Raw genomic sequence first — 17,768 nt, 5'->3', positions numbered from 1 at the left:
TCCTTGTTAGGGACCAAGCAGTGAGACAATGAGGAAACAGGAGTTGTAGATGAAAACTGAGTTTTTATTTACCCACAAGGTGCAACACCATTGCAAACCAAGAATTTGATAACTAGGCCTATAGATGGGTTTCTCGTCCACGTCAGCAAGGAGGCCAAAAGGAACGTAATAATCCTGGTCAGAACAATGGGGCAGACTGTATAGAGGCTACTTTGTAGGACATGACCTTGAGAACATTTGAAACTGTTTGGGGAGAGATTTCACACAGAACAACCAGGAATGAGGAAGATACCAGTTTACCATTGTATCTCTTTGTTCCTGGATTGTAGCCAGCTCTTCATAACAACTCATCAACAATAGTCTTCCGGGATTCTGAAATCGGGGAGGAGATAGCGGGGGGAGCAAATGAATGTGGATGAGAGCCGTGATGTAAGTGATTGCAGCTACGGCTGTGGGGGTGCTGGAGACATGATCGAATAGACTTGTATGCGCCTGAATCTCCTGAACACGGCGCGACCCATTCCTAATCGATCATAACTAAATCGGCAGAGAAAAAGCCAATTTTTAAGCACCTATTCCCCATGCACATGCACAGATTGCCCACGGATTGTGACGCCACGCACACCCGCCCTGGACTGTTCCATCAGAGGGGGGAGCTTCGGTGGTAGTGTGAGTGGCTACAGACCACTGCACTTAATTATAAACATTAGTCTACCTGGAGACTCAATGAGGTAATTGTAGATGTCGCCATAAGACGCGTCTGGCCATTTAGTGGGATCATTGTTTCATTATCCTGTTCGGCTGAAAAGACACTGGTCACCGAAGCTCGCCCCTCTGATGGAACAGTCCAGGGCGGGTGTGCGTGGCGTCACAATCCGTGGGCAATCTGCGCATGTGCATGGGGAATAGGTGCTTAAAAATGGGCTTTTTCTCGGCCGATTTAGTTCTGATCGATTAGGAATGCAACCACTTACATCACGGCTCTCATCCACATTCATTAATTTGCTCCCCCCGCAATCTCCTCCCAGATTTCAATGTAACGCGGAAGTGTAGTGGTCTATTAGGCGCTCTACAAATTAAAGTTATTATTATTATCATTCTGTTTACAATTGAACATTCCATGAAAATTATCTATAAATTCTGCATCTTCTGAAACATTTATAAACAGAAAATAAAAAAAAAATGGCACCAAAATTTGGTAAATTCCAGTAAATATTGCAATTTTGAAACATCATAACTGGATTCAGCATCCCGAATAACCCCCAAAACAACTCCAACATTGTTAAAATTGATCAAGTAGTTTCTGAGATTTGGCCATTTAGGTGATTATGCAAATGTTTGCTAATTATGCAAATAAAAAAAATTGCCCAACATTTACAACTTAGCATCCAGCAGTTTCTGAGTGCTGGGGATCCGTACTATCCATATCCATCATAAAACTTTGGTGGTTCCGAAATTTCCGGGTTCACAATGGGGCTCTATGGGGTGGCAAATAGACTAATACTATAAATTATATATATAGCTGTTAGAAAGTACATCGGTTTGTAAACAAACCTCTGTCCTCTGGCCTATAAATCGGCGCAAGACTGTGGTCGCCAAAGTGTTAAAGAAGATGTGTCCGGCCCATGGGGACATTAACGTGTGTTGTCGGGCCTTACAAATACATTTGATTTGATTTGATTTGATTTGATTTGTAACCTTCATGCAGCACAATGGAAGACGTTGGTTTGGATTTAGTCGACCCGTAAAGGTCCCCTGCCCCGTTGCCTCACCTGCAGAGCCGCGTAGAAAAGCATAACTATAGGCAATACAAATTTGATCTGAATATAAAATTATGCGGGGAAAAAACAGTGTAAACTATTAACTCTTGTGAGAAAAAACGGTGTAAACAAAGGTGCAGATGAGGGTCTGTGTAATTGGTCAGTTTGGTCTTAACCCTTTCACTGCCACGCGACAAAGGGTTAACCCGTTCACAACCACACTACACCAGGTTAACCGTCTGTAGTGTGGTAGTGAAAGGTTAACCTTCTGTAGTCTGGTAGTGAAATGGTTAATCAACCAAGACTATGTTAGTCGAGTAGTGGATTTGTATGCTTTTTCCCCCATGCTTGAGTGAGTTATTTCCTGAGAAATTATATGCACATATCTGGTAAGCATTCTTCTGCATTATTGCGTGTGGAAAACTCAACAAGATGGTAAATGTATCCAAAGCGCTTTACAACTTATTCCTCACATTCACCAATTCACTCACACAATCATCATCATTGATTGATTGATTGATGACAACTTTATTAACAGATTGCAGAATGGGTACAGTACAGTACAGCTCAATACATACAATTGTTAAGGGGATGCAGACCAGAGAAAGACTTTCATCTTGTTTACACCAGGGTTCCCCATTTTCAATTCATCATAACATACAGTATATGACATACACGACATACGGATAGACAGTACTGCTACATCTATACATTTATGACATACTCAATTTGCAAATACAGTACTGTTTGTGATACAAAAATAGTCTAGAGAAGAGAGTATATACATTTGACGTAGAAACTGTACATTGGAGGAGGTTGGGTAGCAGACCAGGCTGCAGAAACAAATTAGTGGGGGGGCATAAAATGTTCTCGGGGGGGCACAATGGTTTTTCAACACAGGTTCCCTTTTATACGTTTCAGCTGGGACAACGACGCTGTGGCTTGCTTGGCGCTGCCCACGGTGCTGAACTAAACAGCAGAGAGGCAATTGAAAAATCAAATGTATCTCTATCTTAAGAACATTCACTTATACAAAAACAGACTGAACGGATATATATAACAGACCTGCTGGGGCAGCGGACTGAGAGCAGGGGACACAGACAGGCTGGATAAGATGGTCAGGAAGGCCAGTAGCATGGTTGGGGTGGAGCTGGACGCCCTAGCGAGGGTGGCGGGGAGGAGGAGCATTGCTAAGCTCCAGGCCATCAGGGAAAACCTCTCCCACCCACTATACACAGACTTGGCTGACAGGAGGAGCATGTTATAGGCTCACACTACCTAAATCCAGCACTGAACGGCACAGGAAGTCCTTCATTCCGACAGCCATCAGACTATACAATGCATCACTGTGCCTCACTGCATCACTGAGCACAGAGTGACAGTTACTATCTTCCTGGACTGCAACGATGGCTGTGTTGATTATTATGTCATGAAATTGTGTCCGTTTGCTTATTTTCCATATATTCACAGAATTTGAAAAGATTAGATTTTGAAACCCTCTAACACAAAAGTAAACAATATTAGCTTTCAAACCGTCCATATGGTTTATTTCTTGCCATGGGGGTTAGGGTTAGGGTTAGGGTTACGGTTACCCAGACAGAAAGATTAGGAGAAGGTAAAATCGCATCCCTGTGCCCATGCCCACCCCAACACTTGCTCAACAGTCCCCTAACCCCAACCCCAACCCTAACCCTAACCCCAACCCTAACCCCAACCCCAACCCCAACCCCAACCCCAACCCTAACCTTAACCCTAACCCTAACCCTAACCCTAACCATAACCATAACCCTACAAACGGAAATATTTGGAATCTTTGATAGATATGTTGAGTTAGGTTCATAGTGGTATTCATAAAAAAATTATTGGAACGAAATATTACAAATTAAGTTTTTTATGACCTTGAACGTGATGCAATCTTTTCATGCACTAAGGTGACAACCCTGTCAGTTACTTAACAAGGCACAAGGGTTAAACAGCACTGTGCAATATTACACCTACTGTAGACTTCAGTATATTTTTACTGTATTTATTTACTGTATCTTTTATTCTATTTTTATTCTATTTCATTTTATTATATTCTTAGGCCATTTGTTTTGTTATTCTTATTCGTGACTTGTTCTGTCTAAATGTTTAATGTTGAGTGATTTGGAGTGTCAAATTTCCCTCAGGATAATACATTTCTATTCTATTCTATTCTATATCTTTGAAAAGTCTGCATTTATTCAACACTTCTGAATTCAGGAGGGGTGGGTGGGGGAAACTGTACAACTTGAAGGATGTCGAGGTTTTTCAAGGTGTATATAGTGTTGATGACAGCATCTAAAGGTGCCAGGTCAGAGAGGTAGATGTGGTGGTGGAGGTGGTCAGATAGAGTCAGTGTGTTTAGCAGCAGTTAGTGTGTTAACGAGCAAACAGGGTGTGTGTGTGCATGCCCGAGGTCATTCACCACATAACAACTGATAAGGATTGAGAGCAGGCAGAATGGTCAGAGAGAGAGTTTGACATCAATAGAAACGGATGTGTAATGTGGGTTAAAGGTGAAGAGCAGTTGCCATGACAGCGAGTCACATAGCGACGAGAAGAGGGGGCAGGCCTGTTGTTGCTATGGCGAGAATATAGAAAAGTGAGTTGTCTTCCGGGTGTAAGGCAGATTCAGCTACGACACACAGAGGAGAAGCGTTGATCAGAGACTTTGAGACGGCTCCCTCCTCCCCTCGCAAAAAAGGGGGGGGGGGGCAGCAATGGAGAGTGCCACGACAGGCTTTTGGATTAACCACCAGGCCGCGATGACCAACGAGCGGGGTGAAAGGAGAGATCATTAGAATAATGAATTTAGTTTCTTTCAAAGACTTTCAAGGACAATTCAGCACGGTTTTCATCTTGTACGAGGTTTTGTTTATGGAATAAACAACGTTTTCCAAGAAAGGTACTACGCTGTCAAGTGTCGCATTCTTATGATTACGGATTGCATTAAAGGGGAATGACAAAGATTGTACAGCCAGTATGAGAAGACGTCGGAGAAATAAACACAACGCAGAAACTACACAAGCCAACAGACGAAGAGGTGATAAGTGGCTGATCAGGATCTTACAAACTGTACAAGCAAAACTGTACAAGCAAAACTGTACATTGCAATATTGACAAAACCATACTTGTATTCTTGGGTTAGCTCATTTACTGTACATTGGAGGGGGTTGGGTTAGGACATTTACAGGGGCCAGTTTTGAATTGCAGTCTCCCGTAGGTGTTCTTTGAGAGTGGTTTTGAAAGTGGGTAGTGATTCGGATTCCTTTACAGCTTTGGGTAGGGCATTCCACATTGATGTGGCATAATTGCAAAACGTGTTTAGTCCCTTGTTTGAGCCGAATCTGAGCTTAACATGATTTGTGGAGCTCCCTCTGGTGTTGTGATCGTGGTATTCACTGAACTTTGGGAAGTATTTTGACATGTACATGGGTACCTTAGTCGTGTAGTGTATGTTGTAGACCAGGCCCATTGCAAGTTGCTGTACTCTGTTGTCTACTCTAAGCAGGGCCGCCTCAGGGGGTGTAAGAGCAGTGCGGTCGCACAGGGCCTCGCAGGAAGGGGCCTCGCACAAAAAAAAAATAAAAAAAAATAAAAAAAATATATATTTTTTAATTTTTTTTACATTTTTTGCAAGGCCCCCCTTCCCGCGAGGCCCTTTTTAATCACAGACCTAAAATCTAGTTTAGCTTATATGCTTATATATTTCACATTAGACACGTTTGTAGAATGTTCCTGGCTCTGCGGCTCTGCAGCAGACATACTATTGGTTTCAACGAAGGGAGGGGTTACATCAATGTGTACGCCGGCGTGCGTCAGCTGCGTTTGACTATTTCGCGCGTGCAGCTTTGGAGGTTATGCTTAGTTATGCCAGCCAAAACAAAGAGGACGGTCATTCGGCAGATGGACTGAAGATGAAAGTTGTTGCATGTTAGACAGTTCAGTCAGGCTAGCCATGTCGGCTTAGCTAAAGGCAGGGACAGCTAGTTAGCTTTAGCTACGTTATAATATCGAGTGCTAACGTGTGGTTCAGTCGGGATAGCCATGATGATGTCGGCTAGTAGCTAGCTTAGCTAAAGGCTAACTAGCGTTAGCTAACCTAGAGAGAGCGCGTGCAGCATTGTTATGCCAAGATGAAGAGGACGGTCATTCGGCAGATGAACTTCGTCAACTCCACGCGGTTGTCTCCATCCTCTTGGACGCTTGGTGAGTTTTTAATGCAATCTATTCTATTCCCGCCGTGGATATATCTCTCTCTCTCTCGGGAGCCAAACGGGCCGGCTAGCTGTTGTAGTAGCTAACGGTGTGTGGCCTGGTGTCAGTACCTGGCTACTCTATTTGCAGTTAGCCCATTTAGCTGATGTCGGCCATTGGCTCCTTGCTACTTTGTTTTCTCTGGTATAGACCCTCTTCTCTTTGGATTTAAGTGTTGATCTTTGTCCTTTTGGATCTATGTATATTCATGTTGCCTTTGTGAAGTTATCTTTTCCTTCTGTTTTGTTCTTCCATTAAAAGTTGAATATCCTTTAGGGGCTCATCTTTGCTTATCTCTCTCATACATGTTCTCTCTCTAACACACACACACAGACATGCTCTCTCTCTAACACACAAACACACATGCTCTCTCTCTCTCTCTCTCTCTCTTTTTCTAACACACACAGACATGCTCTATATCTCTCTCTAACACACAAAATGACATGCTCTCTCTCTATATATTTATCTCTCTTACTAACACACATATACATGCTCTCTCTCTAACACACACACACAAACAGACATGCTCTCTCTCTATCTCTCTCTTTCTAACACACACAGTGTTATGGTTTGACACCGACCCCAAACGCAACGACACAAGAGAGTTGGATTCAGAGTTGCCAAATACGGGGGCTGGTTTATTTGGTAATAAGAATAAGTGAAACAGGGAAAGCAGGTCAACAAGAACTGGTACAATGAACAAGGGGCAAAGTTCTGCTGCTCTGCAGCTTCTCCCGGAAGGGTAGTCTTGGGAAACAGGAGCAGACCTCTGTACCGCTCTGCAGACTCTCACGGCGGACCTCTCAGATGTTGTGCAAGACCGAGAGAGGGAGAGAGGGAACGGGTCAGTGACAGAGCAGACTTGAAACGAGCTGGGGGACAGGGTGTTATATTCTTCGTGTTAAACAACACAGTGATGTGCAATATTCCAAAAACAGCCCAAGTGAATATCTTCATGTAAACACACAGTGAGCAAAAATCCAAACACCGTCCAATTGTGAAATACTATCTTCGTGTAACCACACAGTGAGCAAAAATCCAAACACAGTCCAAAGGTGAAACAATATCTTCGTGTAAATACACAGTGAGCAAAAATCCAAACACAGTCCAAATGTGAAATAATATCTTCGTGTAAATACACAGTGGGAGGTGGAAGATCCCAAAAATATTATTCCATAAGGAAAGAGCAAAAACGATAATGGCTGGGTGAGTGACTGTCTGACAAAAAGGTGGTAGACTTCAGTGTAAAGGTTACACACGAAAATCGGAAATAGGTCAAGACAGTCAATCTAGAAAAACTCACCCAGACGAGCTGCGTAAAGGAACAGGAACAACGGTGGAGGCGAGCGCGCGCCACGGAGCAGGTATCCAAGCGAAGGCTTCTAGGAATTCCTGGAGAATAGCACAGTGAAACAGAAGCAACGGGGAAAAACATCCAGCGACAAATCAAGACGAACCAACCACTTAGGGTGGGGAAAAACGGGGTATAAATAATGAGGGATCGATTGATTGAAAGGCAGTGACAGCTGGGGAATGTGATTGAAAAGCGTGGGGAAGTGAGGGAACCAATCAGCGACGTCTCAGATGACGTCAGCGGGGAGAAACGTGTGAACGAGGGAATTGAAATACTTGACAGAAAAAATGAATGAAAACAAAGCGAGGGTGGTTAAAGGAACAGAACGAGTGAGAAGGCAAGGACAGAAACCTCACAGTACCCCCCCCCTCAACGGGAGCCGCCCGGCGACCAGGCCGACCCGGCTCGTCAGGATGGGCCCGATGGAAGTCGGTGATCAAGCCGGGATCCACGATGAGCTGCCGGGAGACCCAGCTACGCTCCTCAGGGCCGTAACCCTCCCAGTCCACCAGGTATTGGAATCCCCGGCCCCGCCGACGAACGCCCATCAACCGGCGGACCTGCCACTGGGGGTGACCATCCACTAGCACAGGAGGCGGTGGATCAGGAGCCGGAGGCATAAGGGGACTGAGGGAGACGGGCTTAACCCGGGAGACATGGAACACGGGGTGGATGTGCATGGATGCAGGAAGCTTCAGGCGCAGGGCCGCCGGACTGAGTACCTTCAGGACCTCGAAAGGACCGACGAAGCGAGGGTTGAGCTTCTTGGCCGAGGACCGTAGCGGGAGGTCCTTCGCGGAGAGCCACACCCTCTGCCCAGGGCGGTAAGTCGGCGCGGGAACCCGGCGCCGGTCGGCACCACGACAGGCGCGCTCAGATGTCCGGAGCAGCGCGGTCCTGGTGATCTCCCAAACGCGACGGCAGCGGTCGAGGTGGACCTGCACGGAGGGAACTGCCACTTCCGTCTACAGTGTGGGAAAAAGAGGGGGCTGGTAGCCTAGGGAGGCCTCAAAGGGGGAGAGGCCGGTGGCGGAACTGACCATTGAGTTGATCGAGTATTCAACCCAGGGAAGGAAACGACTCCAGGATGCCGGCCTCTCGGCTGCCACACACCGAAGAGCAGACTCCACGCTCTGGTTCATCCTCTCCGTCTGCCCGTTTGTCTGGGGATGGTAGCCGGAGGAGAGACTGACCGTTGCCCCCAATCCCTTGCAGAAAGCCCGCCAAACCTGGGAGGTGAACTGGGGCCCCCGGTCAGAGACGATGTCCTGGGGGAAACCGTGAAGGCGGAACACGTGGTGCGTCAGGAGGTCCGCCGTCTCGGCTGCTGAGGGAAGCTTGGAGAGGGCCACGAGGTGGACCCCCTTGCTGAATCGATCCACCACGGTCAGAAGGCAGGTGTTCCCCTGGGAGGAGGGTAGTCCAGTGACAAAGTCGAGCGCCACATGTGACCACGGACGGCTTGGAACGGGAAGTGGCTGCAAGAGCCCGGAGGGTGCCTGGTGAGAGGCCTTGCTGCGGGCACAGACCGCGCAGGCCAATACGAACTCCTTGACGTCGTTTCGCATGGTGGGCCACCAGAAACGACGAGCCAGGAAGGAGAACGTGCGATGGACGCCTGGGTGGCAGGCGAACCGGCTGGTATGGCCCCACAGCAGTACCTGGGACCGGACAGAGTCAGGGACGAAGAGACGGCTCCTAGGGACGTTGCTTGGAGCACGTTGGAAGCGTAGGGCACGCCTCACCACACCCTCGATGCCCAAGGTGATGGCTCCAACCACTCGGGCCTCCGGGATGATGGGAGATGGGTCCTCAGAGGGTGGAGCCCCCTTGGAGTGCATCCGGGACAGGGAGTCGGCCTTCGTGTTGCGGGAACCGGGGCGGAAGGTCAGCGAGAAGTCGAACCGACTGAGGAAACTGGCCCATCTCGCCTGCCGACCGTTGAGGCGCCTGGAAGCGCGGATGAACGTTAGGTTCTTGTGGTCCGTCCAGATGGTAAAAGGCTCCTCGGCACCCTCTAGCCAATGACGCCACTCCTCCAGAGCCGCCACGACCGCCAGTAGCTCCCGATTGCCGGTGTCGTAGTTCCTCTCGGCGGGGAGGAAGCGACGCGAGTAGAAGGCGCAAGGATGTACCTTCTGGTCGGAAGGAGAACGCTGGGATAGGACAGCGCCCAGGCCAGAATCCGAGGCGTCCACCTCCACGATGAACTGTCTCTTGGGGTCAGGGTGGAGCAGGATAGGAGCGGAAGTGAACCTTCTCTTGAGGGAGCGGAACGCAGCGCATGCCGCTGGGGACCAGTCGAACGGCAGAGCGGGGGAGGTCAGCTTGGTAAGAGGCTCCGCCACTTGGCTGTAGTTCCGGATGAACCTTCGGTAGAAGTTTGCGAACCCGAGGAAACTCTGTAGCTCCTTCCGAGTGGTGGGTTCCGGCCAATCCTCCACAGCCTGGATCTTGCGAGGATCCGCTCGGGTCAAGCCCTTCTCCACGATGAAGCCCAGGTAGTCGACGGAGTTGGAGTGGAAACGGCACTTCTCCGCCTTGACGAAGAGCCGATTGTGGAGGAGGCGCTCCAGCACCCGGCGGACATGCAGGATGTGTTCCTCGAGGGTCCTGGAAAAGATAAGAATGTCGTCCAGGTACACCACCACGAACACCTCCAGCATGTCACGGAGGACATCGTTCATGAGTGCCTGGAATACCGCCGGGGCGTTGGTGAGACCGAACGGCATCACAAGGTACTCATAGTGGCCCCTGGGGGTCTTGAAGGCGGTCTTCCATTCATCGCCCTCACGGATACGGACAAGATGATAGGCACTTCGGAGATCCAGCTTGGTGAAGAACGAGGCCTGGGTCAGTGGCTCGAAGGTGGAGCTCATGAGAGGTAGGGGGTATTTGTTCTTGATGGTGATCTCGTTGAGCTGACGATAGTCGATGCAGGGTCGTAGGTCCCCATCCTTCTTTCCAACAAAGAAGAACCCGGCCGCCACCGGGGAGGAGGAAGGCCGAATGAGTCCTGCTTCCAATGACTCAGAGATGTAGAGATCCATCGCCTTCTTCTCCGGGGCAGTCAGACTGTAGAGGCGGCTGCCGGGAAGGGGAGCCCCTTGGCGGAGGTTGATGGCGCAGTCATAGGGGCGGTGAGGTGGAAGGGACTGAGCCCTGGTCTTACTGAATACCTCCATGAGGTCGTGGTACTCGGGAGGAACGGACGAGGGATCCGGGGGCAACTCACCAGCCGGTCTCCGGGGCGGGGGACAAGACGCCGCCTGTAGACAGCGGGCGTGACAGGAGGAGCTCCAGCCCCTGATGGTACCGGAGGCCCAGGCGATGTGGGGCTCGTGCAGCGCGAGCCAGGGCCTACCCAGGACCACCGGGACAAGGGGGGATTGGGTAATGAGGAACTGGATCCTCTCTACGTGGTTCCCAGCAATGGTCAGCAAGACTGGGCCGGTCCGTTGAGAGATGTCGGCCAGGCGGTGTTGGTCCAACGAAAAGATCTCCAAGGGCCTCACAAGGGCCTCAAGAGGTATGTTGGCTTGGGTGGCAAACTCGAAGTCGAGGAAGTTCTCGTCTGCCCCAGAGTCGATGAGGGCCTCCACCGTGGCACGTTGGTCCCCCCAGGCCAGGGTGACGCTCAACAGATGGTCAGGTGGTGCGCGGCGCTGGGAATGGGAAAAACGGCTCACCAGGATCTCCCGGGGTCTTGGTGAGCCCGATCTTTTGGCCGGGTAGGGCAGTCGGCGATACGGTGTCCCGCACCTCCGCAGTAGAGGCAGAGACCGGACCTGAGCCTTGCCTGACGCTCCGCCTGGCTCAGATGAGAGCGTCCCAGCTGCATGGGTTCCTCCTCGCGCACCGGACGGGGAAGCCTGTTACCCACAGTAGTGTTGGGGACGGGGCGTCCAGGAGTCCGGGGTGCTTCAGGAGGTGACAGTCGGGCCCTCTCGCGCCTTCTCTCCAGGAGGCGTCCGTCAATACGGATGACAAGGCTAAACAGCTCCTCGAGGGAGTCGGGCACCTCCCTGGTAGCGAGCTGGTCCCGGACTGCGTCACTGAGCCCCCTTATGAAGGTTAGGCGAAGAGCAGGTTCGTTCCATCCGCTCTCCACCGCCGCCAGTCGAAACTCCATGACATAGTCCGTCACCCTGCTGCTCCCTTGCCGGAAGGTCCCCAACCGGGCTCCAGGGTCCAGACCTCGGGCTGGATGGTGGAACACTCTGCGGAGCTCCGCCACGAAGTCTGGGTAGGAGAACAAAAAATCTGCTTCCATTGCCCAGGAGGATGTGACCCACTGGGCAGCATGGCCTGAAAGTAGGTTGGTTATATAAGCCACTCGGGACCCATGAGCTGAAAAACGGCTTGGCTGATGACGGAAAACCAACTCACATTGCATGATGAATGTGGCACACTCCTCGGGATTACCGTCAAACAGCCGTGGGACGGAGAGAAGGGGTTCCCGAGGTGCGAGATCTGCTGGGGCTGCGGGGAATGTTCCTGGAGGGTGTGAGAGATGAAAAGTATTAACGGCGTCGCCCAGCGAGTTAAGCTGGGCGAGAATCTCGGACTGTTGTCCCGCCATAGCGGCCATTGAACCCTGCATAGGCAGGACCTGGTCCCTGAGGTTCTGCACCGCAGCCGCAGCCCGCTCTAGTTGGAGACCGTGATCCCTGGTCAACTCGACTTGAAATGCAAGTGCGGTTCTGACCCCCTCTGTGTCGGCTGGGGTCGTCATGGTTGGTTCGTAATGTTATGGTTTGACACCGACCCCAAACGCTAACGACACAAGAGGGTAGGATTCTGAGTTGCCAAATACGGGGGCTGGTTTATTTGGTAATAAGAATAAGTGAAACAGGGAAAGCAGGTCAACAAGAACTGGTACAATGAACAAGGGGCAAAGTTCTGCTGCTCTGCAGCTTCTCCCGGAAGGGTAGTCTTGGGAAACAGGAGCAGACCTCTGTACCGCTCTGCAGACTCTCACGGCGGACCTCTCAGATGTTGTGCAAGACCGAGAGAGGGAGAGAGGGAACGGGTCAGTGACAGAGCAGACTTGAAACGAGCTGGGGGACAGGGTGTTATATTCTTCGTGTTAAACAACACAGTGATGTGCAATATTCCAAAAACAGCCCAAGTGAATATCTTCATGTAAACACACAGTGAGCAAAAATCCAAACACCGTCCAATTGTGAAATACTATCTTCGTGTAACCACACAGTGAGCAAAAATCCAAACACAGTCCAAAGGTGAAACAATATCTTCGTGTAAATACACAGTGAGCAAAAATCCAAACACAGTCCAAATGTGAAATAATATCTTCGTGTAAATACACAGTGGGAGGTGGAAGATCCCAAAAATATTATTCCATAAGGAAAGAGCAAAAACGATAATGGCTGGGTGAGTGACTGTCTGACAAAAAGGTGGTAGACTTCAGTGTAAAGGTTACACACGAAAATCGGAAATAGGTCAAGACAGTCAATCTAGAAAAACTCACCCAGACGAGCTGCGTAAAGGAACAGGAACAACGGTGGAGGCGAGCGCGCGCCACGGAGCAGGTATCCAAGCGAAGGCTTCTAGGAATTCCTGGAGAATAGCACAGTGAAACAGAAGCAACGGGGAAAAACATCCAGCGACAAATCAAGACGAACCAACCACTTAGGGTGGGGAAAAACGGGGTATAAATAATGAGGGATCGATTGATTGAAAGGCAGTGACAGCTGGGGAATGTGATTGAAAAGCGTGGGGAAGTGAGGGAACCAATCAGCGACGTCTCAGATGACGTCAGCGGGGAGAAACGTGTGAACGAGGGAATTGAAATACTTGACAGAAAAAATTAATGAAAACAAAGCGAGGGTGGTTAAAGGAACAGAACGAGTGAGAAGGCAAGGACAGAAACCTCACACACAGACATGCTCTATCTATCTCTCTCTCTCTCTCTTCAATTCAAATGGGCTTTATTTCACATTCTTGTATTTCTCTCAGTAGGTATGGGAGTTTTGTGTTATTGTCGATGTTTTCAAAGTCTCTTTGGGTGTTTGCAATTTGTGGGAAGTATGTCTTGGTATAGTGGGCTGGTTGTTAAGAAGTGGAGCTCGGTTTCCACCTCATCTTGTGTGCAGTGGGTCTGTCTTCGCTTGGGAGCCAGGTCTGCCTATGGCGGCCTTTCTCGATGGCTAGGCTGTGCTTGCTGAGTCTGTACCTAGTCAAGGATCTTCTTAGTATTGGTTCAGTCACAGTGCTCAGGTATTCTGCCACTGTGTACTCTCTGTTTAGGGCCAAATAGCATTTCAATTTGCTCTGGTTTTGTGTTGCTTCTTTCCAATGTCTCTCTCTCTCTCTCTCTCTCTCTCTCTCTCTCTCTCTCTCTCTCTCTCTCTGGCCTTGCTCTGGTGGAGGGTCAGGGGCTTTGCCGGGTCTGTGCAGCGATAACACTGTATATTGACTGTAGAACGGGAGCTCTCTCTCGCTCTCTCTCTTGCTATATGTTGACTGTATCATGCCCAGCCTCGGGCAGCGCTATTATTTAAGAATATGTTGAATGTATGAAAAAAAAGAAAAAAAAATTATATAATTTGTTTTTACCTTTTAGGGGGGGGGGGGGGGGGGGGCTCGCGTTTAAATCTCACACAGGGCCTCGCATTTCTCCCAGGCGGCCCTGACTCTAAGCATCCTAGGTTGTCAAAGTGGGCAGGGGTGAGGTGGGTTCTAGGAGTAAGGTCAAGCAGTAGTCGGACCAGTTTGTTTTGAGATGTTTGTAATTTAGTTTTTAGCGCCTTTGAGGTACTTTGGTACCATGAGGTGCAAGCATAGTCGTAGTACCCTTGAATGAGTGCTCCTGCCAGAGTCTTCAGGGTATTCTTGTTTACCAGAGAGGAGATCCGAATCGAGTTTGTTGGTTGACTTTTTTAATTACATTTGATGCCATTTTGTCACACGAAAGATTTGCCTCTAGGATGGAACCTAGGTAGGTAATTTCATCTTTCCTTGTGACAATATTGTCACCCACTGTAACTGAGAAGCCGTCGGTCTTGCTGAGTTTGATCATCATCATCATCATCATCATCATCATCATCATCATCATTTTATTTATTAGTACATGGAATTGTTACAGGCCAACAGTACATATAGTTCACATGATCGACTAAATTCCAAAGGAACAGGAAGAAGAAAACTCTTATTGCACCTGCCCCTACACACATACAGTACACCGATAGACTGTTCATAGTGTAATGTTTAGTAAACCAAACAAAATGTACATGCTTATTTTTCAGAAATGAAAACATCAACACAATAAATTAACATAAATAAATAAATTGTGTGCATCTATCAGTTAAATTGCTTATTTACTGAGGTGCATTCATTTATACACACACACACACACACACACACATTTATCTATGTATAGTACACTGTTCTATTATATAATGTATTATTCTATATTATACTTTTATATACTATACTATACAATTGTATTATTTTTATTGTATTATACTATAACTAAATCATACTATGTATACTACACTATATTATATTGGTATACAGTCACACATGGCGGAGGCGACAATGCGAGGTGCCGACCTACTCATGGGGAGGGTTAAGAGTCTTGCTCAAGAACACTTGAGCAAGACTCGGGAGAAGCGGGAATCGAACCGGGAACCTTCCTATCACCAGACCGCTCTACCTCCTGAACCGCTGTCGCCCCACGACTAAGTGAGTTACTGGGCTCAGAAACAACGGTTCATATCAAAACACTTATAGTCATCAAACGGGACTAACAGGACTTGCCTGCACAGCAGCACATAGACATCAGTCTCCATCACGCAGGACAAAAGGATGACCCAGAACCATTATCTCCTTATCGATTTCGCCGGGGTTCCCGAATGTGATTAAAGGGAATTAAAGTCCGACCGGCTGACGCCAATCATGGCCGGAGGAGGTATAATACAGCGTCCGGATGAAGTTTGATCCAGAGATCCAGCCCAGCGCGGCAGGCTCAGGCAATTAGCATTGGTGGAGTGCAACTCAATAACAAAATCTCCAAAATGGAGGGAGTGCTTGCATGGCTAATCCCCTCTCTGCCGCTGCCTGGACCCAGGAGCCACCCCTCGCTAGGTGGCCATTGAGGATGCAGGTCATGGTCACAGGAGATGAAGCCAAGCAGCCATCAGGCTAGATTGTGGAGATGCCTGGCCGGCACCCAAGAGCAGAATTATGTTAATGTTTGTTCCTATGATAATACATTTGCGAATTAATACATTAATACGGCGCGGTAGACAAGAAAGGGTGTCATGTTTGAGTTTCTTGATTTATTTCCGTGTGTCCTTGTGTGTGTGCGTTTGGTCAAGTTTACGCTCTAGACACACGTCTCTCTGTGCACTTCTAAAGTATATTTGCGCGTACACAGCGTTGTGTGAAGGTTTTCTTTTCTTCTAGATTGTGTGTGATGTACACATACGTCCTCACAACATGTGTCCCTTTGGTCCAGAGGACACACGCACAATGTTCTTGTACACATGCATAAACACAACCGCACGTGCGCATCCCCCGCTCACGACGCAGGAGCAACCCCTCCCCCCCCACCGCACCCCCCCTTCCTGTGTTTGCTCAGAGGGTCCACCTCATTATCCCCACGCCCCCTGCTCCCAGTCCTAAACGTTGGTGTGGAAAACACTGTTCGGACCATGTGTTCCGAGCTTGTAATAATAATGGATGCTTCATGCAGGTTGGGCCCCAATGATCCATCAATTCTGATTAGGTTGTAATTACCGGCGCAGAATATATACATTCAAATGAGTTCATTATCAGTGGGATCGGGAGTGGACAGTGCCCTGTTTTGACTGTTTACTAGAACCTGTGGTGTTTATGCTGCAGAGCAATGCTGGTGTGATTCCTGCAATTAAATAAGCTCCCTTTCTCTACCTGCCTAATGCATAATTTTGGTCAATTACTCCAGTACTCATCAGACTTTTCCTTGCGCACAAACAGGAGGCGTGGCGGTGTACATAGAGAATCGAAAGTGCACAGGGTGCAACGAGCGATACCACTGATTATCGGTGCTACCTCAGCTAACGTTACATACGTTACATACATTACTACTCACAGCTCTTCAGGCGTTGCTGTTCATATCTCGGCCTGCTTGTACAAACAAGGTTTGTTGCAAACTGTCCAAATTTGCTTCTCCTCCATTATTGATTGCTTTGTTTTGCTGTCGATTTCTCTTCAGATACCTCAGTGTGATGGACCAAGCAGCCAGAAGATGAGGACACAGTGGTGAAGGCAGAAATAAGGGTTTTATTTACCCAAACAAAGGGTTAACCAATCCATAATTTCAAAACAGAATATAAATGGGCCCAACAAATTTAAGGCAGAACAAAAACAGACCTGAACTGAAGGGAAGACAACCTACAAATGACAACTCAAGCTATTATTGGTCCTGGAAGGCACATTAAAAGAAGGTTAATCAATACAATTCATATTTTACTAAATAATATCTTAAATTGATATTAATCTAATAAACAATATACACATACAACATACAACATCTCTACTAAACTGAACAACCAATCATCTTAATAAAGAAATACATATAACAAACTAAATCACAAGACAACAAACCCCCCCTGACACTCCCGCGAATAAATTCGGCTATTTTCGATGGACCGGTCGCAGCTGCTCTGTTTGCCAGGAGGACGGAGTGGCTGCAGACTCAGAAATAAAGAAAGAAACAATTCATGTGAGAACGAGATGCATGCACTCAAACTTAAAACATGTAAGTCAGAACATATAATAAAGAATGGATATGATATCGGTATGCAAATCTAGGTGTTGCGTGTCATTATGTGAAATAGAAATTGTGCATCATGTAATGTAAACCTGTGCAAACATTAATCAACTAAGGGAGAGAACTAAACCAAACAATAAGCGTGAGGGAACAACTTAACACATACAGGTGCAGCACGCAGATGCAGCCGTCACACTAGTTTGTAAATCCCTTCACTTGGTTGATTTCGTCGGTCCATTGACAGGAAGGTGACATTGACGTCAGTGCGCTCCGCGACTAACGGTTACACTTTTTTAACCGAGAGGCACGTTGTTCGGAGGAGACGTGCCTGTCTATTGAAAATAATAGAAAAAAGGAGCAGGCGCGTTCAAAAAGGCATCGAATGTGATCACAGCCTTAGAGCATTCATCTCTGAATGTTTGTAAGCTTCTAAATTGAGACCGAACGTAGTTAGAAAACATATTTTCTGTCAGTATTTCTGTCCCTTCCATCTGTTGTTTACAGTTTTCTTTATCATCGTTTTCAATATGAGCTCATAGAAAGCTAGCATGACGGTGTTGTTTTTTCTTTCATGTATTTCCTGGTTCAAGTGGAGGCT

This window comes from Notolepis coatsorum (genome assembly GCF_963971535.1).
Source record: "Notolepis coatsorum genome assembly, chromosome: 4".
Classification (NCBI taxonomy): domain Eukaryota; kingdom Metazoa; phylum Chordata; class Actinopteri; order Aulopiformes; family Paralepididae; genus Notolepis; species Notolepis coatsorum.
This window is presented reverse-complemented; position numbering follows the sequence as displayed.